This window comes from Callithrix jacchus, chromosome 11, assembly GCF_049354715.1.
Source record: "Callithrix jacchus isolate 240 chromosome 11, calJac240_pri, whole genome shotgun sequence".
Lineage (NCBI taxonomy): Eukaryota > Metazoa > Chordata > Mammalia > Primates > Cebidae > Callithrix > Callithrix jacchus.
The window spans coordinates 58195702-58221532 of NC_133512.1; the positions used below are offsets into that span (position 1 = coordinate 58195702).

General features: G+C 39.6%; 1 protein-coding gene across 28 annotated transcripts in view; it reads left to right on the forward strand.

Annotated features, from left to right (window-relative positions):
* The window catches only part of MTERF1 (mitochondrial transcription termination factor 1), a 560591-nt gene that overhangs the window by 513637 nt on the left and 21123 nt on the right, over positions 1-25831 (forward strand). For 12 of the 28 annotated variants that reach the window (XR_013523957.1, XR_013523958.1, XR_013523955.1 and 9 more), the window contains one exon: positions 24091-24276. The gene's annotated coding sequence lies outside the window, so the exon portion shown is untranslated. Of the gene's footprint in view, positions 1-16557; positions 16636-24090; positions 24277-24375; positions 24486-25831 lie in introns of those variants that run through there. The other 16 variants (XR_013523953.1, XR_013523959.1, XR_013523956.1 and 13 more) reach the window with 6 other exon arrangements.

The window sequence follows — 25831 nt, forward strand, 5'->3', positions numbered from 1 at the left end:
GATCCTAAGTTATGCATGTCAGGGATTTGGTAAAGATCTTTCCAGCTTCATGAGGTAAGAAATCGCTTGGTATTACTCTCTATTTCTATATTACATAAACAAAAAAACGAACAGCTAAAGAAAAATTAACTGAAGGTGAAAGACTCATCCTCTCACCTAGTATTACCTCCAGAAAGAATCCAGTTATGAAGTATGTTATATTTTATATCTCATTTTATTTTCATATCAACCTTCCCAGGCGGGCAAAGCAGGGACTCTTAGACCCATATGAAGAAGACTAAAACTCACAGTGGCTGTGAAATGTAATTACTATAGCAGGCAAGCAGCAGATCTGGAGATATAATCTAAGAGATTTACCCAAAAAGTATGCGCCATGCAGATAATTTATCTTTTCTCTCCTTCTAGAAATTCCTATTCTCATGACTTTCACTTTTATCAATAAGCTACCATAAGATGATCCATACATCAAAATGAGTCTGGAAGATTGGGCTTTAAAATAAGTTGAACTTAAAATGTTTTCTGTGATATTCTATCTTTGATTTTATCCTCCTCAAACTATATGTTTGTGTTTGCTTGTTTCTTTTGAGGGTAGAAGGGACTTCAGTGGGGTAACGATTGAGGGTGGCCCAGACAAGATGGTGACATGCATCAAATGTATATATGGCAGCCAGCCCTGTTCTGATTATTGCAGATAGGACTCTGGCCTTCTTCAAGAAAAGGACCATACCTTCTATTTCTCTATTTTCCTTAGCCTCCAGGTAGTTACTTAGACACAAGAGCTGCTCCAAATAACTTTGTTGAAGGAATACATACACAAAAAATCCCCTTTCCTCAAAACATACAAGTGCATTCTTTGCTCTTTCCTCAGGGGTAAGACTAGCATTGCAGACCATATGTCTTATAAAATCTCCTTTGCCAAAGCAGTTTTCAAATGGGTAAAGTCACCTCAGACATTAGGAAGACAATTAGGAAAGACTATATACAAAAGGATAATTATAAAATGCTGTGTGTTTCCTGACATCTCAAGCCTCTTTTAAAGATATGTAGTACACATATGATGGTCCCAGGGAGCTAACAAAATGTAAAGATTCAACTCTCTTCTTGTGATAACACTAAAAGATTCCTCTAAAGGAAACATGTAACGTACCTCTGGGCTTGGGAGCATCAGCCTGGTGTCGTTAGCCGGTTCTTCTCTGGGTGACTTGTACCATTTCTGTGATGTTTGTCACCTTTGTGGTTAATGAGCCCCAGGAGCGGGAGCTGCTAAACACACTTACCCAACAATTAACCTGCACTGCGCCTCTGCTTCTACTGCAGCAGTCAGCACCAGGCAGCGGGGAAACAGGAGTCATCTTGGCTTGTTCTTAAGGACTGAGTCACAATGAGACACTGGTTTCACCAGAACCTCTGTTGCTATTGTTGTTGTTTTCACTTGCTTGGTAGATATTTTTCATCAGCCACTGAGAACACTCAAGATTTGTGGAAGCTGATGTATTTTCCCTAATCTATTCTGAGTTTTTGAAACCTTTAGCAAGAGTTCCCAACCATTGCAAGGTGCACTGGTATAGGTTGGTAGTTAAGGTGTGAGATCAGGAGTCTGACTGCTCGAGTCCAAATTCTGCTGCTTCCACTTACTACTTGTGTGCCAATGGGCTTGCAACTTACCCTCTCCAAACCTTAGTTTTCTTATCTGTAAATTGCAAGTAAGAGTAGCATGGACCTAAAAAGATCATCGTGAGAAATAAGTAGAATGAATACAGGTAAAACACTTACCCTAATACCTGTAAAAGTGCTTAATCAACAGGAGCAGTTACTATCAGCCACTGCAAGCTGGCATGACTGCTCAAAGCCTACAGTAACTGTATTTGGGAAAGAGTCCACAAGGAACAGTATCTCAGAAAAGATTTGGTTGTGAGAATGGTACATTCCTGGGATTGCTTTGAAATTTTCAGGTCTTCTATCTTTTCTTCGTGTGAAAGGGAGGTAAACATTCCTTTAAGACCTGCAGGAACTATGTGTCACAAGTCACAGAGGGAGTTTGAGTGGATATTCCTTTCTTTATATTTTCTCAAAGGATCAGCCTGTCTTTTGGGTAAGTACTAGACTCCAGCAAAAAACTTTATTCCAATTAGCCCACCCTCCCTCCATATGGAATTGGCACTATGTGCATTCCAGTCATTATAGGTTCTTCCCACATTGCGAATTATTTTCTCAAAGAGGAGAGCAACAAGAGGACAAGATACCGTTACTCAACAGAAGGGTCTTTAGTAATAGTCTGGTGGTAACACTGTTACTAAAGCAGTAAGTAAACTCCTTACTTAAAGGGAGTTCACATTTTGAGCCAACCAAACAATTACTTTATTTTGGCTACATCTCTCCTGCAATCCATTTGTATGACCACTGAATCAAACCTATGACAATCTGGGATGTTGAAAATATGTGCAAGTATTGATTTATACATAACACTCATATAAAAATACTTCTAGATATGTATGAACATGTATGGTACATACGTATATATTATAATATATATATATATATATATCTTTGTATCTAGAGAGAGGCTTGGTCTTATGTCTTCCTTGCAGTAAGTTCTTATCTACCCTTTGGTCTAGTAATTAAACAATTAAGTGTCATTTATGGTAATTACACATTACAACAAAGTGGTAAATAGGCATTAACTCACTTGAGAAATATGTTCTATTTTAGAGCCTGCACAATGTAGTAGCCAAAGCCAGCAAAGCATTAGTTCTTGGAGCATGGCTTAGTGTTAGCATCCTTGCAGATGAGGACACCCTAGTTACTGCACCAGAAATGAAATGGGCCCACAATCAATCTTATATAGTGGGGCACAATGGCTCCCTCTGGAATTTTATCACCACTCTGCTAGTTCCACTTACAAGTGGCTCAGATGCTAATTCCAGTTCTAGCTTTTGTGGATTAAGAGGGGGGTGGTGTTCATTTGTCCAATACTTACATGTGCACGCACACACACACACACACACACACACACGTTAGAAAGCCGTCTTCATTCATTTCTTGAAAACTCTTTCATGTGGAATATCCAAATTCCTGGGGTTAGAGAAAGGAAACTCCTTATTTTCTCATCTGCTCATCCTACATGGAGCTTAAGGATACCTAATGAATCTCAACCTTGAAACTTAGGGCTCTTGAGAAAAGAGGAAGTAAGGAGACTTAAAGTGGTCACACTCTTGGCTACCCGATCTGGCCAGTTCTGTATCTTCACGTGATATTTCAGCCCTTCCTGTAGCTTCTAACTGATCGAGGCTGGAGACCCCAGTAACCCTGAGCAGCCCCAGCCTTCAGTGCGGGACAGGAGAGGTCTTAGAAAGATTGAAAAAAGGAAATCTCAGCAAGATCATGCCCTTATTGGGTATCTAGAAACAGAAACTTCACATTCCTCCCTTCAAAGGGTAAAATCATTGAAAGCCTCTAGAAAAACAATACTACCTGGAGAAGATGGTCAGTATACCGTGAATAGCTATTGTTGCTGTTGTTGTTAATAACAATAACAATCCAGTAATGATAGCTCTGCTTTATGGAGCCTTTAAAAAGTTGCAGTTATTACAATTTGACTTTAAATCACACACTCTTAAGAGCTATATGATATTGCCCCTGTAACCTTATCATGTGCTGATGTATTAAATCTCTTACTGATTATCTACAAGATCTTAAGGAAATGGATATGGGATACACAGTTTGGCTAAGAATGCTGATGATCTGGCAACCTATAGTTTCAGTAAAGGAGGTATTAATGAGATGAACTCCTTAGGGGGGTCAGACACTCTTCAGATGCTATTACACAATGAGGTTGCTCTGGGCTAACCTGGGACAAAAATTTATTAGGGATTAGCTTAGAAGTAAGACGTGGAAATGAAAAATCTCCCCTACAAAAAAAGAAAATCACCCAAGACAGAAATTACCTGGGTTGCAGCTTTGCCTTCTACAAGTATTGAGGTTTGATCTGAACCCGAAGCCCTAATCCTGGACTAATGGGGAAGAAAGATGCTGGGATAGCAATCCTTCTACTAATTTAGTAATTTTAATAACCAGAGGTATAATTATTTTATACAACAATTGCATAAACAAATCAGGGCAAATATTCTAAGAATGAAAGGGCTCCCTTAAGGGAATCTGCAAAGTCGTTGTCACAGAGACCCAGAATTACTGGTGAACTTGTGTTCTGTCTCTTTGTTGTGTTTAGGGTAGAAAAAAAAGGCCTGAGGAAAACTTGGGGGTGGTATTTTGGAGATGCAGAATTCTTAAATATGAGTCTTATTCACTAAACAAACAAACATTGTTTATTCTTCTCAAAGTGGTTGTGTCAAGCTGCCATAATCCTGTGAGTTTGTCAACAACCATTATCAATACTGGCAGACAGAATTTACCAGGCAGTCAAATGTGGGTGGCCGTGGGCTGATTGCCAGTTAAAGACTGTGAGACTCATAGTCTTAGCCCTTTATCTGTTAGTAGTAATAGAACCCAGAACAGGAAGATGTCTGTCTTTCTCTTGTATAAAACTGGAACTCGGGAAGAAGGATCACTCTTGCCTGCTTCCTTTAGAAAGATCTCAGAAGTAAGGTTGTGATGGAAATAGGTAGAGCAGGAGTGTTGCAGTCAGCAGAGAGCATGACATTTTCTACTTGTTCCTTTGTCTACAAACTGGGGTATTTAGGTCTGAGATAACCAGGATTCTTAAAATGCCTTCCTGGAGCCAAAACATACCACAAATTAAATATGGAATTATAAGATTGAAGCACACATACACTCTCCGTTTTTAAGCTTGTATTATAGAAAAATATATTGCTGGACCATTTGTTTTTCAATAAAAAATTTTTGCCAACATTCAGAAAGAAATTAAAGCGGACCAGTTGAACAAGGGAGAAGGAGAAGGGGTAACTGATGATGCTACAGGTAAATGTGAAGGGAGACAAGCCCTGTTATAAGCCCGGAGCCCCATGCTAATAGACCTACTGGTGCTAAAAGAAGGTCCTACCCCTTTTGGATCAAGTTGTGCCAAGGGAGTATCAGTTGCTTTATTCTCTGTATAAATCCAAAGTGATTAAGTTAGGTATTTTTTTAAGTTCTGATTTTAATGTCCAGCTGACTTTTTTTTTTTTTGTGATATCACATTTCATGCTTCACAATGGTTTGGGGAAATTAATGTTTGGTCTAGTTGGTAGATTGCCAATTTGAGGCAGGACTGAAAGGATGGTGGCCACTGTGCTTCCCTTTAATTCTGTCCAATACCAAAGATATCATGTGGAGACAGTTATTTAACATGATCCTAGTCCCAGCCATGGTGCATGGTTTCCCTCAGCAGAATCAAGTGAGAAGGCAACGGGGTAGTTTGGCAAAAGCCCTGAGCTGATCACTTTATGTCACAGATGGGCCTCAGTTTCCTCATTCATGAAGTGAGACAGGAATGGATTCCCTGTGGTCCTTTTCCAACTCTGTGATTTTTATCACAGTCAGCAGTTTTTAAAACATGAAATACTTAAAAATGATTATAGTGAATTTCCCTGAATCTCTATAATACCTCTTCTTGAGGAGTTCAAAACATGATTTTTAATTCATTTCTGCCAGGTAAAAAGACATTTCAACTAAAGTGCGAATCAGAAAATTATTCTTTGTGATAGAGAAATAAGAGAGGGTGGTAAGACCAAAATGCTAAGTAACTCAGTATTAGTCCTGAGCTAAAACTGAATTAGGAAAAGTCCACCTCTGGCCTCTACTCAAATCTTGTGTTCTGATTGTTCCTTGTCTTCTGCAGAAAGGTTGTTCTCTGTTATAGCGGTGACTTTTTAAAACTCCTCCCGTGGACACTATATTGGAAAAAAGGATTCTAGAAAGCAAAAAAAAAAAAAAAATTAATAATAAGCTGTTGTGAACTGAATGAGAGCCCGGGAGTCTCCTCCAGCGAGAGGGTCCCAAACCTGGAAGAGAGCGTGCGCCAGAAAAAAAGGAGAAAGAAAAAGAGCAAGGCCTGGAGAGCCACATGCGCTATGCCCATGCAGCAATTTTATTTTTGCAATATGTTCCATTATATACTTTTCTGAAGTTAATGTTGTTTATGCCAGATCAACATACTTAAGTTACAGTAAGCAAGTTACGCCCATTAAGTTACACCCAGTAAGTAAGTTAAGCCCAGTAAGTTACGTAAGTAAGTTACTGTTACGCCCAGTAAGTTACGGTAAGTAAGTTACCAAGTGTAAATACTTAAGTTAATATTTCACAATGAAGGTAACAAGGGTCCAAAATGAACACAATCAAGCAATAAACCATAAGGAGCCAAAAGTGGACACAATGCCACCCAAGTCCTCATATCCATAAAGTAATGTCTGTTAATTATTTTGAATAACATAGTCCCTCTCTCGATTCCTGCTTTCCCTCAGCTCGACTCCCCCAACCAGGGATCTGTGTCCGGGCTCAAGCTCACCGTATGGTGAGGCCCATTTCCTAGGGGCCTCACACAGGAGCAATCCCCACAGATCCCTCAATAAGCATTCTCAAAAGGTGCAATTATAAGAAAGGTATTTGGACTAGAGTCTTGTCTGTTAACACTGCGACCATAGTTTGCTTTTATGTTCCAAATTATCTTCAGAAAAAATTATTTTTAAAGACAATTATTGAAAATAAAGAGAATACAAAATTCTCTCCTACTCTGCCTGCAACAGCCTCCTGGATTGGCAACTTCCTTTTCTCAGAAACCACCATGATAAAGAAATAGGTGTTGTATCAAGGCCTTTATATCTTCTCACATGCTTTATGCCCCTATCTCTTAAAATTCTCCTGTGGTTTTGGGAGGTGGAGGTTGCAGTGAGCTGAGATTGCACCACTGTGCTCCAGCCTGGGCTACAGAGCAAGACTCCATCTCAAAAAAAAAAGAAAGTATCCTGTAGTTTTCTGATTACCTCTAACTTGCTACTTCTCCAAGTAGGAGCTATGTCCAATGTAGCTTAAGATATACTTGACCAGTGGTGCAAATGTTATTAATTTCATTAATCTACTTCTAACAGCCTTTTCTATGTATGAAGAGAGCACGAAAGCTTCAGAAAACAAACTACAAATAGCCCCACAATAGTAGCAGGATGGCATTTCAAAAGAAGGCATCAAAGAAAGCTCACCAACAGTGATACTTTTTCCTAATCGTTCTAGGAGGATAATTAAGTTGTTTATCACCTTTGATGCTTATAACCCTAACACAGGTGTTCCCTGGAAACCAATTACAGCTGATAAACAGTGCCTTTCAGCTCAAAAAATTTACTAATAATTCCAATCCCATTTGGAAAAGAATCTTGTAAGGTCTTTTGACACCAAAAGGCAACTTTCATACTCATTTATGCTTCATTGCCCATAGTGATAAGCATGCACAGGGTATTTACTCAGCCTCTCTTGATCTCAATAGAAGAGTTCTCCAGAAAGCTTCCCCTGGTGGTTGAATGACAACTTTGGTTTCAAAGTATGAATTGTGCTCTGTAGTTTGGAATTTCCTTTGAAAGGAAATGGACTAGGGTCTTTCCAATAAACTTTTGCCTAATTATGAGGAAATAGTAGTGTTTAAGTCTATTGCTCTCATTTTGTAACTTTCAGTGGATACCCAGTTGATTATTTCTAGTACATGTAGAAGAAAGCAGAAAGTCCTTGTGAAAATCCCAGTTAGTTTATGTGTCAGACTCAGAAGGTGGACTTTCAGTTGTTTTTTTCTGGATCCTGTTGTTTACTTATATACTAATTAGTTGTCCCACTGAGGCTCCAATCCTGGCCCTATCCATATACTGGCATCTGTCTATTGCAGGCTTTTTCAACCTGGTCAAAAGTTGAAAGCAGTCCCCTTGAAAACTGGAGAAAGTCAAGGATGCCCACTTTCACCACTTCTATTCAACATAGTACTGGAAGTCCTAGCCAGTGCAATCAGATGAGAGAAAGAAATAAAGGGCATCCTGGCTGTGTACAGTGGCTTATGCCTGTAATCCCAGCACTTTGAGAGGCTGAGGTGGGTGAATCATGAGGTCAGGAGTTTAAGACCAGCCTGGCCAATATGGTGAAACCCCATCTCTACTAAAAATACAGAAATTAGCTGGGCACGGTGGCACGTGCCTAAAATCTCAGCTACAGGAGAGGCTGAGGCAGGAGAATTGCTTCAACTGGGTCCTGGGAGGTGGAGGTTGCAGTGAGCCAAGATTTCACCACTGCACTCTAGCCTGGGCTATAGAGCAAGACTTCATCTCACCCACCCCCACCCCCCCCAAAAAAATAAAAATAAAAGAAAGAAAGAAAAGAGAAATAAAGGGCATCCAGATAGGTAAAGAGGAAGTCAAACTAGCTGTTCATTGATGGTATGATTGTATACTCAGAAAACCCTAAGGACTCATCCAAAAAGCTCCTAGAACTGATAAATGAATTCAGTAAAGTTTCAGGATACAAAATCAATGTACACAAATTAGTAGCACTGCTATACACTAACAATGACTAAGATGACAATCAAATGAACTAAATTTCTTTTATAACTTAAAAAAGTAAAATAAAAGACTTAAGAATGTACCTAACCAAGGAGGTGAAAGATCTCTACAAAGAAAACTACAAAACACTACTGAAAGAAATTATAGATGACACAAACAAATAGAAACATATCTTCTGCTCATGGATGGATAGAATTAATATTGTGAAAATGACCATACTACCAATAAATCTACAAATTTAATGCAGTTGCCATCAGAGAACCATCATCATTCTTCACAGAACTAGAAAAAACAACCTAAAATTCATATGAAACACCCAAAAAAAAAAAAAAAGAGTCTGCATAGCCAAAGCAAGACTAAACAAAAAACAAAACAAAACAATATCTGTAGGCATCACATTAGCTGACTTCAAACTACACTACAAGGCTACAGTTACCAAAACAACATGGTACTGATATAAAAATAGGCATGTAGACCAATGGAACAGAATAGAGAACCCAGAAATAAGGCCAAATGCTTACAGCCAACTAATCTTCAGCAAAGCAATCCAAAACATAAAGTGGGGAAAGGATGCCCAATTCAATAAATGATGCCAGAATAAGTGGCAAGCCACATGTAGAAGAATGAAGCTGGATCTGCATTTCTCATCTTATACAAAAATGAACTCAAATAAAAAACTTAAGCCTAAGTTGTAAAACCATAAAAATTTTAGATGATAACATTAGAAAAACTCTTCTAGATATTGACTTAGGCAAAGAGTTCATGACAAAGAACCCAAAAACAAATGCAACAAAAACAATTATCAATAGATGGGGCTTAATTCAAATATAAACTTAGGCACAGCAAAAGAAATGATCAGCAGAGTAACAGACAACCTACAGAGTAGAAGAAAATCTTCATAAATTATGCATTTGACAAAGGACTAATATCCAGAATCTACAAGGAACTCAAAACAAATCAGCAAGGAAAAAAACAAATAATCCCATCAAAAAGTGGGTAAAGGACATGAATAGACAATTCTCAAAAGAAGATATAAAAATGGCCAGCAAGCATGAAATGAAAAGCTCAACATCACTAATTATCGAGGAAATGCATTTCAAAACCACAATGTGTTGCCACCTTATTCCTGCAAGTATGACCATAACAAAAAAAAAAAAAATTTTTTTTTAACAGATTTTGACATGGATGTGGTGAAAAGGGAATACTTTTAAACTGCTGGTGGGAATGTAAACTAGTACAACCACTGTGGAAAACAGGATGGATATTTTTTAAAGAACTCAAAGTAGAACTACTGTTTGATCCAGAAATCCCACTACTGGGTATCTACCCAGAGAAAAGAAGTCATTATATGAAAAAGGACACTGGCACACACATGTTTATAGCATCTAAATTCACAATTGCAAAAATGGAACCAGTGTAAATGCCCATCAGCCAACAATAGAAGAAAATATGGTATATATACCATGGAATACAACTCAGCCATAAAAAGGAATGAAATAATGGCATTCACAGCAACCCAGATGGAGTTGGAGACCATTATTCTAGGTGAAGTAACTCAGGAATGGGAAAAAAATAAACATCATATGTACTCACTTATAAGCAGGAGCCAAGCTATGAGAATGCAAAGGCATATGAATGATAGAATGGACTTTGGAGACTCTGGGGGAAGCCTTGGAGGGGGTGAGGGATTAAAAACTACACATTGGGTAGAGAGTATGCTGCTCGGATGATGAGTGCACCAAAATCTCTGAAATCACCATTAAAGAACTTTTCCATGCATCCATTTTTCCATGTTCCCCCAAAACTTTTGAAATAAAAATTTAAAAATTTAAAGAGTTTAAAAATTTTTCATTTACAAAGTTATTGATTATTGAGTTTGAATGCTTATTCCTAGCTCTGCCACTGAATAGCTGTGTGACTTTGGTCATTCTCTTCTCTCTGAGCCCTCATTTTCTTATTTGTGGGGAGAGAATTAGACCAGATAATATGTGAAGGACATTTTAACCCTAAATTTCATATGATAGTTTTGGCAGATCACAGATGGCTGATTTTCATATGTGGTGTTATTTCTCACTACCTCACTATTTGAGCCTCATTAAAAGAGAGATTGGGGGCCCCTAAGAAACCAATGAAGAATTTTCAACAGGTGAAAACAAACATCACATTAGCTCTAAATGTAGAGAACAGATTGGAAGGAGATCTGAGTCAATGAATATAGCTCTTTTAGTTAAGAAGCTATTGAGTGGTCTAGCAAGAGGTCACACTTTTTTGTACTAGGTGACTATGGAGATACAGAGAAATGAACTATTTGGGAAGTGAGATTTACAGGTGCCCAGGATGACTGTTAGTTTTCTGGTTTGTGCCTTTAGATGCATGAAGGTATCATTCAATGAGATGTGAAACAGTAGAAGACAACAGGGGTTAGGGTGAGCAGAGGATGTCTTAAATTCAGTTTTAGACAATTGAATTTATTTGCTGATGACTCCGAAATATTTGGGCTGGATATTTTGGGAGTTATCAGTAAATAAATGGTCATTGAAGCCATGGGCATAGATGAGATTGCCCCAGGGAGAGAATATAGAACAAAGAGAAAACAGGGCCTAGACTAACTCCAAGTTTTGTTTTTGTTTCTTTTTCTAAGAGATATGGTCTCGCTCTGTCGCCCAGGCTGGAATGCGGTGTTATGATCATAGCTCACTCTAGCTTTAAACTCCTGGGCTCAGGCAATCCTCCTGATTTAGCCTCTGGTATAGTTAGGACTACAGGTGCATGCCACCACACCTGGCTATTTAAAAATGTTTTTGTAGATATGAGATCTCACTATGTTGCCCAGGCTGATCTCAGACTCCTGGCACTGGGATTACAGATGTAAGCCACCACACCTGGCCTAACTCCAAAGGTTAATGGCCAGGTTGAGAAGGACAAATTAACAAGGGATACTAAGAAGGAGTGAGGAAAACCAGTAGAGTGCATTGCCAGTGAAACAAGGGGTTTATTTTGTGAAGTGGGAAGTGGTTTATAGCATCACATCTTGAGAGACTAGATGGGGGTAAAAAAAAAAAAAAAAAAAAAAGTCCAAGTGATTTAACAACATGGAGGTAATTTGTGACCTTATCCAGAGCTGGTGGAATGATAAAACCAGAGCCAGAATGGAGTATGAAGACAGGGAATTGAGAGATGAAGTCATAGGGACAGTGAATACTAAGACCTGTTTTTAAAAATATGATTCTGAAGTGGGAGAGAGAAAAGAAGGAGTACAGCTAGAGAGATTGTGGTGTTGGGTGACAATTATTTTAAAATAAGAGAAACTCGAGCATTTATTTATTCAAAAACTATTAATTAAATCTTAATGTCATGCTACACCCTGTTTTAGGCAATGGGGATGCAACAGAAAATTCTGAAAGCTACTGCTTCCATGGCCCCTACATTCTAGTGTGGAGATGGAGAGACACAGACAATGCGCAAACATAAAAACATATGCTATGCCCAGTGGTGATCACGTATGAAGATTAAAAAAGATGACAGAAACTGTCTGCAGACATAGTACTATTTTCTGAAGTGGGCTGTAAAGAAAGACCTCTCTAGTGTATGGTTGCCAGATTTAGCAAATAAAGATACAGGATGCCCAGTTTAATTTTAATTTCAGATAAACAGCAAATAATTTTTCAGTATAAATATATCCCATGCAATATTTGGGATATACCTGTAATAAAACAAGCCTACTCTGGTGGAATGAAATTTTCGATATTTAACGTCAGAGGAAAGTCTACAATTTAAATGACTCAGTTGAATATAGAAGAGAAAAGGGTGGTTGCATTTGATAGTAGTATAAAGCCCCTGAGAAGTTATAAAGGAATGGGCTGCAAAGTCCAGATGGAGGAGTTTACCTTGGCTAACAGAAAGAAGATGTCTATAGATGGACAATGGTTTGTAGCATGGCGGGCAGAAGGAGAAGGATTCCCGGGTTATGTCAATGTTCTTTGACAACAGGTCCCAAAGACGGGCTAAAAGGGAGAGGAGGTTGGAGAGAATGGAGGTGTAAAGAGGAAGAGCACTAGTTGCCTGACAGGTTGAGCGCCCTAAGGTCATGAAAGAAGTTGATTATTCATAGTCCCTTTATCACTACCAAGTGCCCTGAGGTAGATGGGAAAAAGCTCCTCTACTCCCTCGCCTTTCTCTACCCTACCTCTACCTGTGGCTGCCTAAGTGCTACAGTTTGCTACATCCTTATACTCAGCAGCTTTGCCTCAGGGGGTTAGTGAACAGAGGCTTCTGCAGAGAATTGCGCCTATTAAGCATTTAGCTGTTTTACTTTGGTTGGAAAGATTGTTGCCACTGTAGAAGCTGCTTTAATAGCCTTTCTTTGGTAAGGAGAAGAATTCAAAGATATCATCAAAAGAGCCATTTATGAAGCATCTAATTTTGACAAAGCTCCCTCTATACAGCCTAAAGTAAAGTGGAGATGTGTCGATTAACCTGATAATTTGAGCCATATAAACAGCCAGTATAGATAACACAGTGAACTTGAGTTTTTAGTTTCTGGCTTTTGACTCTGTTGTGTTTAGGTTTCTGGCCTTCACATACCACTTCAGTGTGGCATCTTTCCCTATTTTAGTTACACACATTGAATTCGGAAAAGAGGCAAATAATTTTGAACAAGTTAAAATATATTTTATTCATTCATACTCTACACTCCATAATCATATCATTGCATTCTTAGCATCATCATTGCCATACATTATTTCATTTATATGCAGAACATTTTTATGACATGTGCCTTCATGTTTCAGAAACACAACACTAAATACAGAACTCCTTTACAAAGGGAGAGTAACAACGTGAGTGTAACTTTCTTTCCTGTGAGGATTAGCTCAGTGGGGCATTATCACAGTACTCTATCCATGGAAAATCAACAGCTCAGCAAGCAGCAGCATTTAGTGACATTTCCCTTGCATGGGCGAACATTTAAATGCAATGAGATCAGCATTCAACAGGACAACAGAGACAAAAGTCAACAAGAGGGGTATAAATGTCCACCAATTGTGAAAATATATTATTTGCGGGGTCAGGAGAGTTTTATGCAAAGAACTCCACTCTTCCCTTCTCTCAGGGTGAGGATACCACCATAAATTTGCTTTCCAGAGGCACATTTTTAGAACTGTCTCTGGATAAGTTTAATTAGAGAGAAGAGACTATCATGAAAAACTTTGATTCAGTGACCTAGAATCAAAGAAAATTGGAGTGACCAGGAAAGGGACAGTTGATATTCAGTTATCTGATGCTTGGTCTCTTTGGCTTTTTGGATCCTGTGCTCTGTCAGCCTTTCCCTGGATGCACTTTTGCCTGCTGCAGAACTGGGTTTCCACTTATTTTCTGTAACCGTCTTATGCAAATGCAGCTTCAGCAAGAAGCAAGTAAGTCTTTTGGACTTTGTGGACAGGGAGGGGGAGCAGAGGCAAGTTTTCTCTAGGCCACATGTTAAGAAATGTTGTGTTTCATGTGTGGGAGAGAAAGCCCAGTTCTGAGCCAGCCTTCTGGATGTTTCTGTACAAAATCAATCTGGTAAATCAAAATCCTATGAGGAATTACTTCCTGGTTGTGGCTAGGATCTGTCTATCTTTTATAAAGTCAGAGATGTCATATGTCCAGAGATCTGAACAATTACCTTGTCCAGTGGTCCTGAGTTATTGTATTGGGACATACTGGGGGGTCATGACTGAATGTGCACAAAGTGCCAAAGTTTTCAGACATCAGAAGAGATTACAGACCATCTCTATATTAATATAACCTTCTGTTACATTCTGACATGTTTTCTTGACTGGTAGGCAAAGAGACTATGCCAGGAATAGCACCTACAGCTTGTGGATGTCTGTGTTCACAAGCTGAGCTTGTGAACAACATCAGTCATGTGTGATATGGAGGAATGAAGGCCGAGAACCTCAATCACCATCAATGGATGACTGCATGTGTCCATAGGTTGCCTGTCAGTGGTCTAGACTCTGCTGCAGCAGTGGTGATTCTCCTTCCCACTGAAGGTCATGTTCCCAGAGATCTAACTCACAGTCTGCAATTTGGAACTTCTAGAATGGTGGGTAGTAGCAAAGGCTGTCTACCCTCTGTCCTTCAGCCCTTAGACAAGAAAGAGGACTACACTGTTAATTAAGCAGATTGTAAACCGTATATCTCAACCCTGTCTTTAGGAGAAGATTCCATCAGGTGTCACCACTTTTCCTAAGTCACTGTAGTAAGGCAAATTCTGTTGTACACCACTGCTTATGTTTCCGTAGACACAATGAAGTGGAGAGTTGTCCAATTAATCAATCTTAGTGTACTTGGGAAGTTAAGACCCATGTATTTCTCTTATACACAAGCTTAATGGTAAAAATTTTATTTTAAATTTGTGAATAGCACATCAGATAGAAAATTCCATTTCTGTTTTCTTAATAAAAATTACTAACTTTTGTAAATAAAAATTTATAATTTTCTGTCTCTTGACAAAAGACCTGCTAATGCTCCACTTCTAGTTCAGGGCTAATGTAAAATAAAATAAAACAAACAATAAAGACACTCATACAAAACAAACAAAAACCAAAAAGCTCATTTTACCCTTTGTATCAGATGACACCAGTACATCTTTTTCTCCACACATTTCACTTTATAGTGTTAGCCTTCAATTCATTTGTACTTACAAGAACAACATGTAGGAATTTAAATTTTTATTTTAGAATATAAGGTATCAGAATAAATAGAGGCTACCCATTGAATAAAAATGGATTTCACTCCCAGCAAAGACCCATTAGAAGTTTTATTGTACATTCAACTGTCAATAGTTCTTTCTAAACCCCTGCAATAAATCAGGTTTTCAGATGACCATGGTGATACTGAATTATGGGTAGCATATTACTTCTCCCTTTCTACATAAAGAGTGTTTACATTTGGAGCTTAGAAGCTAAAACCAGTATAGTTGTGTTATATATTTTTGTTTGATAATCAAAATAATGCACTATATTTAAACTATGACTTATGGTTTTACAAAGCACTTTCTCATGTACCTTCTTCTTTGGACCTTACAAAAGACCGTGGAAAAAGATTGCTAGACATTTTAGTTATCATCCATGCAATGGAATATTTTGCAACCACCAAAACAGAATCAGGGTGAAGTGGAATAATGTCATATTGTTAAATTAAAAAAAAAGTTTTAGAATAAACTGTATGGTGTGATTCCATTTTTCTATTTAAAAAACCATAAAAATAGGAATCTCACATTATATATAATTATGAATTCATTTGAGCCTAGAAAGATATGAATCAAGCTTTTTGATGGTATTGTTGGGCTAGAAAAGGGGCAGTGCCACTTCTTATTTTTATTTTTGTTTATTTATTTATTTGAGTCAGAATCTCTATTGCCCAGGCTAAAGTATTATGGTGAGATCTCAGCTCCCTGCAAACTCCACCTCCAGGGTTCAAGTGACTCTTGTGTCTCAGCCTCCCAAGTAGCTGGGACAAACAGGAGCCACCATGCCCAGTTAATTTTTGTATTTTTAGTAGAGATGGGTTTTTGCCATGTTGGCCAGGCTGCTCTTGAATTCCTGGCCTCAAGAAATCCTTCAGCCTCGGCCTCCCAAAGTGCTAGGATTACAGGTGTGAGCCACTGTGCCTCCCCCAGTGCCACTTCTTTTTATAGATATATACTTCAAAAACTGCAGTGGAATGATGGGCAATTTAATTATTTTTATTTTTTGCATTTTTTCAAATAAAAAACTTTCAAAAGTATTATCTTCCTTTTGAGGATGAAAAAGCAAGTCTAAGAAATTTTAAATAATCTGTAAAGTCATGCAGCTTAATCCTAAAATCCAGGCCTCCTGATTCTCCAGCAACTGCTTTGGCCACTATATCCCAAGAACAGAGCACTTGAACTGGAGATGAGGATGGAAAAGAATCATGATCTTCAAACCCTACCCTTTGGTATGCCATCACCTCAAGATTTCTTGGTCTACAGCAGTGGTGATTTAACCTAGTTAGCAAATAAAAATATAAAATAAAAGTTGCCAAATGCTTGTATTTTCTCTTTCAGGGAATAAGGCAACCTAGCTGACTGAGTCTCCAGATGGAAATTCATAAATTGTGTTTCTACCCTCCTCATACATGTTGGGTGAGCCACTGAACACTGTATCTCAGTTTCCTCACCTGAGAAAATATTATGCTGACCTATTTTTTCAGGATAACTGGGTGGGCTACTTCATGATTTAAAACTGCTTTGAAAATATAAAGCTCCATTCAAAATTGCTTGTCAAGCATTCTTCCTGGCTTACACCTTCCTTCCTTCTCATGTCCCTCTCTGGAATATAAGCCTTGTAGTCTTGGTGTTTTTCTACATCTGATCTAAAAGTCTACATAATTAAGCAGCAATTTTTAAATTGGAAATGTGTCCTCTGGTATTTGGTTCATATGTGACTGAATTTAACAAAGCATTATTTTTCTCAAACATGAATGCAAAATGTGTATGTGTGTGAGTATATGTGCGTGTGCATGCCCATAATGTGCATGTGCATTTGCTTAGCACAGACAGAAGCCCACTGGGCCAGGACACTTTCCTTGGCCTCATTTGACACTGTAAAGCTTAACATCACCTGGACAGTAGGAAGTAGCAGCCTAAGGGTGTGGGGAGTAGAAACTGTTTTCTGTCTTCCTCCAGTCACTTTCCCTGCCTATCCCATGATTGCCCTCTGTGCCAGTCTGTGGGGAAGTGGAAGCCAAGTATCAGTAAAGCAGTATGGACATAAGAAGAAAGAGATCAGTGGAGTGAAGTCAGGTATTTTTATGAGTTACTGTAATCAACTAAAATGTTGTAGTGTGAAAGTAAAATCTACCAAAAAGAGAGTTCTTCCTCATTCCACCCTACCTCAAACCTTGATCAGGTCCAGGAGATAAACAAGAAGGGGATGTGGGTTGTCACATTATAGGCCCACACCCATAGGACATTTAAATACAGGTATGAAAGGGACACAGGAAAGTCTAGCTTTTTAAGTTACAGCTGAGATCCTCTTCAATTGCTCCCTTTTCTTTCATATTTGGATATGTTCATGATTTTATGTTTTGGGTTAGTAAAAATGTCTTTCTCCACATGCACTACACGATATTTGGGCCATAAATATCTTGTAACTCTTCCAATACCTACAACAGTGCTCTGTGCATAGAAGGTGATTCAGAATACCTAATAAAAAACAGTTCTAGATGCTGTCTAGTATGTACCGAATGCACTGTGAATCTGGGATTGTATCTCGGACTCCTGCCAGCTTACTCTGGCAATGTGTATGTTTTTCATTGAGCGGGCTCTCTTTGGTTAATGATCAAAATCACTCTGATGTTCCCTAATACACTCATGAAGATCTCACAAACCTATTTAAAGCAAAAGGGAATTTATCCTTTTCCTTCTCTGATAGGCTCCAAGACTGTGGTTTCTTACATTTTTGAGGAAGAAAGGAATCTCCGTGGTCTTGTAGCCCACTCATCCCCAGTTTCTATGGTCTCTCCTCTACTTCTCCATGAAGTGGGCTCCCAGTGTCTGGTTAAAGTTATTCAGGGAGAGAGAGCACAGTCCCTTCTGAGACAGCCCTTTTCCTCTTTGAACAGCTCTGTTGGACAGAAAGATATCCACCACATTGACTGGAAATAGATCTACCCTGGAGTTTTGCCTCATACGACCATGGAGAGTTAGCCTAATCTCTTTTGAAGACAACTCTCATGTGTCTTTCCATTTTATAAGCTATCTCCAAGTCTCCTCTCATCCTAGCAAAACAGCCTGGTTTCCTTCTGGCAAACAGCTGCTTGGCTGCTGCAGGTGTCATGACTTGTGGGATGGAGATGAAATCCTGCAGTTCTCAGAAACCCGCAGGAGACCTGTTTTATGGAAGAAATGTGAACAATCCTCTCCTTTTCCCTTGATGTCCACTACTATTGCTGAGGGTGGGTAGCCAGGGTGTGTGCCCAGGCAGGACGACCTTCCTTCCCACCATCTGAATGTGCCCTGGTGGGCAGGCGAGTGCCTGCTTCACCCTGCTCCTTCTCTGAGGCATGGGCAAGATTGAAACTTGGGATGACAGGTAAGGAGACACTAATGTCCCAACCTCTCCCTATACCACAGCCCTTATCCTGGGAGCATTTTTCTGTAATGTAAGATCTAAGATTAATTTAGCTAGTAAGAGTAATTACAAGTCTTCTAAATGTTTCTGGGTTTGGTGCACATTATGGTGAGAAACCATCACGTTCTTCATCAGTAGGGAGGCTCACAACCAAGAAAACAAACCAGGATTGAATAAAGCAACGCTAGTGGGAGTTTTGCTTTTGGCTTTGTTTTAAAGTTAGGCATAAAATTATGGCCTGCAGAGTTGAAAGCAGCTAATCATGTTATGAATCCTTTAACTAATGGAGGCAAAATAATTAGGTAATATGTTCTGTTCTCCTTGGGCTCAAGTGGCAAAAAGTTTTGACTTGAGATAGTTTGTGTAAGAAGGGGATAGGCACATTAAAATGTACTTTATATGAACTATCCTGTAATCTCTGATTCTGGGGGAAACATGCTGAAAATTATTTAAGGATAGACATACCTAGGGCAGGAAATTAAAGTGCTGGCCTGAAATATTCAATCTGAATATTTCTGACAGGTTCACCTGTCATCTCACTAACCGCTCAGGTTGAATCACTATTTAGGTCCTGTGTGTGTTCCTGGGCAGTAAAGTCAGGTAAGTTGGAATAGTTAAAAAGTATTTGACAAGCCCCATTTTGGTACATTTGCATTAATTGGGTCTCCAGCTATAAGAATAACTGGTGCTATGCATGGTGGCACACACCTTTAATCCCAGCACTTTGGGAGGCCAGGGAGGGTGAATCACTTGAGGTTAGAAGTTCAAGACCAGCCTGGGCCACATGGTGAAAGTACATCTCTACCAAAAAAAAAAAAAAAAAAAAATTAGTTGGGTGTGGAGATGTGTGTCTGTAGTCCCAGCTACCTGAGAGGCTGAAGTAGGTGGATTGCTTCAGCCCAGGAAGTCAAGGCCGTAGTGAGACAAGATCATGCCACTGCACTCCAGCCTGGGTGACAGAGTAAGACCCTCTCTTTCTCTCAAAAAAAAAAAAAAAAAAAAAAAAAGACAACAAACACAAACACACCCTGACCCTAATAAGACCCAAAAGTATATGGTAAGATCTTTTTCCTGCAGGTAGGATGGGGTGGGAATTATCTATGAAAACCCAGTGTGTTCGCTACTGGAACAGAGGGTACTGAAGCCCACTGGGGGAGGGGAGTAGGAAGGGAGCCTGGGGCCACCAGGGTGAGAGGGAAGGCTTCAGGATAGATTGAGGCCTTAAGCTGAATCTTGAAAGACAAATAGGTTGAAGTAAAGAAAGGCATTAAGAGCAGAGGGAACATCACATGAAAAAGCACTGTAAATGAGATAGGAGGAAAATCAGCAAGGAGGGGTAGCACAGAAGAGCTCGGAAAGAGAGATGATTAACAGTGCCAGATGGCAAGGGATCAAGCAAAATCAGGACTTAAAAGTGTGTCCTGGCTGCTAGGATGACCTGAGTCTCCCATCCCTGCACACTGGCTTGCTGCAGTAAGAGTATCCCTTACCTGGAATAACAGAGTTGGAAGAGACCATAAAGGCCTCAGTCCCAATATAAGAGCTTCTCTATGACCTTCTGATGGAGCCATGAATCTAAGCTTGATCACTTCCAGAGTTAGAAATTCCCACCCAATCTCATGGTCAGGCCAACTTTAGTGGTCAATGAGTTCTTTACACCAGACAGTTGCTGGGGCCTAATATATGAGAATAGATATCCCAGATGATGTGTCTAGCTGAACTTCAGAATCCACCTGTTAGAACTGTTCTTCCCTCGTCTTGGGCCCCCAGTACCCAATAGTGAAAAAAGCTACCATTTATTGAGCACACATTATGTGCTAGACATTAGGGCTGTATCAGCAGGTTATATATATTTTCTCATTTAACCCTCAAAGTGATCCTATTAAAGTAGGGGTATAGATGCAGTTATTTTGTTTTTGCAAACCACAGAAATTGATTCAGCTAACTTAAGCAAAAAACACTGTCTATTGGGAAAAAATGAGGAAGCTCATAGAATTAAAGAAGCTGAACAACTAGGCCCCAAGAAGGAGACAGCAACTTGGTAACTCAGGAAATTCAGGTCACAGGAAGCGATGGAATTGATGGACACCTCTTTATAATGCCATCCTCAGAAGGAATGCACTCCAACTACTTTTCATCCTTGGATCACTCTGCTCAAGATTAAAATCCCAGGGAGGCAAAGCTTGACTGTCTGTGGTAGATAATTCACCTTGATTGACACTGGGGCTCTATTTGACTTGGGAGAAATCAAGGTGCTTTTACTAAAGTAGGAAGAGGAAATGCTGAGTAGACAGAAACAACAGATGTCCAACAGGACAGGTGAGGTTATCCCCATTGTACAGATCAGGAAATGGCTCTCAGAGGAGCCAAGCAACTCTCCCAAGTTTACACAGACAATAAATGACAGGGCCAGGGTTTCAACTTAGACCTTCCTAATTCTAAAACCCGGGTGCCTTCCATTCTCCTTGCTGCCTGCTTGCCTCAACTGAATGTGGATGTTGCCTTTGGAGTCAAGCCATGCCTGGTAGGCTGAAACTCTACTGTCAGTCCAAGAGCTGGGTCAGTTTCCTCAACTCCCATCTCAGTTGCCGGTGGGGCAGGTGGAGGGGAAGCTCCATAAACAATTTTCTGTCCCCTCACAGGAGCCTATCTTGCTGTGAGGAAACAGGCCCTAGTGGAAACAGGAGAATATTAAACCACAGCCTGTCTTTCCAATGTCTAACCATTGACCCTGTTTTGCCCTTGAGAGCAGCACACAATACTCCCTTCTTCACATGCTAATCTTCCAAATATTTGAAAAGAGGGATCTGTCCCACCCAGATCTTCTCTTTTCAATGCTAAATATTCCTGTTCCTTTAATGATTCCTCATACTGCTATCCCATATGACCACATGGGGATAATTTCCATATGTCGGCTAATTCTCCAAGACTTACATCAGATGAGAATCTGGCCCTGTATGAAAAGAAACCATTTCCCCTCGCTTTCTCTTTCTGATTCATTAGATTTCACATAAACCTTTCTGATGACGACCTGCTGTTTTCAAACTCAGCTGCAACCCAATATGACTCACTAGGCAAAATTCTTGTTCTTCAGTGTTCGTTTATCATTTCCCAGCAAGCCAAGGCCCCAGCAAGCACCCTTCAGAGGCTACAGCCCATGGGCAATATGTGTCCCCAAAAAATGCCAAGTTTTGATTCTTTGCCACTTTTTAGTTTGTGTAAAGTCATATGACTTTTAAAAATCAAAGTTTTTGCTCTGTGTAAATAATTTAAAGTTTGAACAGCTGTAATCATACTCTCCAAAGAAAACACCCTGAAAGGTGGTTAACGGCGTTGTGTGCCAGATCCTCCCCCTAAAATCTCTTTAATTGTTCTTTTCATTAAAAAAAGAGAGAGAGGGAGAATAGAAATTTGAACAATGTTTTGAGATTTTGGGCATTTGCAGGGTATTTCTTCATAAAGGCATTGGTTGTACTGTTTCTGAAATAAAGTGTCTGATTATATAAATAGTCATGGAACTTCAAAGTTGGAGTTGGAAGAAAGGAGGAAAAAGAAGAGTTGCACATGGAGGGAAAGGTTAGGGTTTTTCTGCTTAGAATCTTTTGGCTAGGTATCTCCAAAAACTGCAGCTGGAACATTCTAGAATTAAACAAGTACTGGACATTGGACTAAATGAATCCATGTCATAGGCTCAGCATGTGACTCAGACACAGTCAAATATTCCTGTCGTTTTGCCCTTCAGAGCATGATCCAAATTCTACCATTTATGTTCTATCTGTCATAGACAAGGAACTGAACTCAAACAGTGGAACTTACTGTTTGGGTTCTGCCATCAACAAACTATGTGTCTTTGAACAAATTACAATTCAACTTTGAAAACCCCTTCCATAAAACTGTTGGTCAGTGACCATCTCTCCAGAGACATGATCTTTAAGAGTGAATCTGTGGTAAGAGGAAGGTAAGAAGAGAGAGCAGTTTCTATTGCTCTATTACATTGTTCCACCTGGAATAAAGAATCTCTTCCAGCCCTCTGCTTGACTTGATTTAGGATGTTCAGGTTGGAGAATGAGTTGCTTAATGGAGTTGATAACTTCTGTGGTCACTGGCCATCAGGTGTATAGAACTTTAGAATCACAAAATTGGAAGGTTCACTAGACGTCATCTGATGCAAACATTTGCCTAATGAAAAATGTCTCCACATTGAGTGGTCGCAGTAGCTCACAGCTATAATCCCAGCCCTTTGGGAGGCCAAGATGGCTTGTGACCAGGAGTTCAAGCTTACAGTGAGCTATGATTATGCCACTGCACTCTAGCCTGGGTGAGAGAGAGAGAATCAAAAAATAAAAATGTCTCCATAAGACCACTCAGTAGTGATGTCTGAGATGGTGGCTACTTGAACACAGGAGTAGGACTCTTGCCACCTTTCAAAGCTGTTCATGCTGGTTTGGGATGGCTCTAGATGTTATACCATTTCTATATTGAACTGACATCCACCACCTTTTTGTATTGGTTATATCCTCTTGAACCACAGAGAATAATATCTACAACATCCCTAAACTTTCCAATTTCTTTCAAATGTTCTTCATATTGCATTCCCAGGCCCTTTACTTCCCTGGTCACCTTTTTAGTGCATACCTCATTTTGTTGTATTTCCTTGTGCATAATTTGAATCTAGCCCTTCCACTGGGTGAACAACACAGATTGTGGAAGTCTATGAGGCCAAGCGCTGCATTTGTCTTGTTCCACCGCAACTTGTAATGGCTTAAATGTTGTAGGTACCCCCCAAATATTTACTGAATGAGTTGTTGTTGTTTGTTTGTTTACGACAGAGTCTCGCTCTGTCACCCAGGCTGGAGTGTGGTGGTGCAATCTTAGCTCACTGCAGCCTCCACCTCCTGGATTCAAGCAATTCTCATGCCTCAGCCTCCAGAGTAGCTGGGACTACAGGTTTGCACCACCACTTCCAGCTAATTTTTGTATTTTAGTAGAGATGGCGTTTCACCATGTTGGCCAGTCTGGTCTTGAACTCCTGCCCTTAATTGATCCTTCTGCCTCTGCCTCCTAAAGTACTGGGATTATAGGCATGAGCCAACACAGTGGGCCTGAATGAGTGAGTCTTTAACCTTTCCTCTATTTGACTTGAGTAGAACTCCAAGGAATGTGAAAGTAAATGAAGCCCTTTGTATTTGAATAAAGAGAATGGTGTTCTCTCTCTCTCCTCTCTCTCTCTCTCTCTCTCTCTCTCTCTCTCTCTCTCGCTCTCGCTCTCGCTCTCGCTCTCGCTCTCGCTCTCACTCTCCTCCTCTCTCTCTCTCTCCCCCTCCCAGGAAGAGCCAGACTAGACTTATTGGAAGGCTAGTACGTTATGCTTTAATATGTTCAACTAGGTGAAAACACTATTACTGGAAAATAATTTAGACCTTGGGTACCTTAGACTCAACATGTGTTGTACTGATGTTTTCCAGTGCCTTGGTGATTCATACAGTTATCTGGGATCTTTTGATTAACAGAGAAGACGTCATAAGATCAGCAAGAAGAGAAACTAGATTGTTGCCTCAACTCAACATATTAAGTAATCACCTGACATCTGCATAAGACCACCTCTGGCACCTGGCTACACAGCTGAAATGGATAATTCACTAATTACTTAGGTATGTACCCCTTTAAATGAATTATGGAGAGGGTGAATATTTGGGGGACTCCAATGGAGTGAAACACAACTGTTGAATTATTTACGTTCACTTGAAAAGCACAGAACACGAAAACCCTGTGATTTCATCTCAGCGTTTCCAGACTCCATGGGCAGGTTTTGGCTGGCGCCTGAGATCCAGGTCCTGTCTCCAACAGGCCCAGTGGCAAGGTATGACTTAACTCTCTGTAAAGGGCTGTTGATCGGCAGGCACTTCTCTTTGAGGACAAGAAAATAATCTAATAGGATTTATTATTCCTCTAAATACTTCCAGTTTAAGTGCAATTAAGTTACCATGAACATGTTTTTCTGTGGTGCTGTCTTGCACTAGGCTCTCTCATGCTCTGTGTGTGTGTGTGCACGTGCACACGTGTGTGTGTGTGTGTGTGTGTGTGTGTTGGGAGGAGAGGCATGTGAATTTGTTTTATTTTATATTTTCATAAATAGCCAGGAGACTGAAGAGGGCATGGACAATCAGACCTCTAGTTCCTGGCAAGGAATTACAAACTTAAGGAAATCGGGTTTAAAAGCTTTTTTGGCCCTTCACATTATTATTTAGCAAAACCTAACAAGAATATGAGAAAGGAAAGGAGGCAGTATACTTTTCAAGGAAACTAGCCTAAAACTATTTAGAGACATGCTATCTACAGTTTCTATTAAAACAAACAAACAGCAAAAAAAAAGTTCTCAATACCTTCCTTTCTTCCTAAGGTTTAAAATAATCCTTACAGCCAGTATAATTACAGCATTGCTTCCAGTCCACATCCATTTTGTTAGCCCTCTCTAGCCTCAACTTTGCATATCCTTCACCACTAGAAACCACCTCATTTTAACTGAAAAAAACAATACTGTAAAACAAAAGGAAAGACTCGTAATGATATATGGCTTTAATTCTTAGCAAAGACAAATGGTTCATTACAGATGAGCATAAATTAAATGACGAACAACAAAATCTATGCTTTACTTGGTGATCCTGGGCTGACCTTTTCCAAAGATTTACTTCTGTTGTGGTCCCTGGGAAGAAATACCTATTGAGGGACAGGATTCTGACTGTGAAGAAATGATTATAATTCACAGAGCAGATTAAATGTTCACAAACAAGCTATTCATTTCTCCTAAACTTCCCGGAGCAAAACCCCTCTAGACTATACTTTCACAACTCCTGCGGAAGGATTTCACTAAGAGCTCAAGCTATCTTACTTCCAGTTCCCACTGTACCTATTGCCGACTGTTGGAATTCTCCACCACTAAGCATGGGCAGTCTGACTCACTCTAGGAACTGAGAATGGGGTCCTCTGCATCATGAAGTTCAAGGCTTCTGAAAAATAAGGAACATTAGACAGTGTAACCACACCAGTTAAATAAAGACCTAAGGCAAAATAATGCTGGGAAACCTCCCAGCAGACTTTACTGAGGACTTGCTGATTTGTTTTCTTTCTTTTCTTTTTTTGTTTGTTTGTTTTTATTTTTTTGTTTTTATGATGCAGACTCTTGTTCTGTTGCCCAGGCTGGCGTGC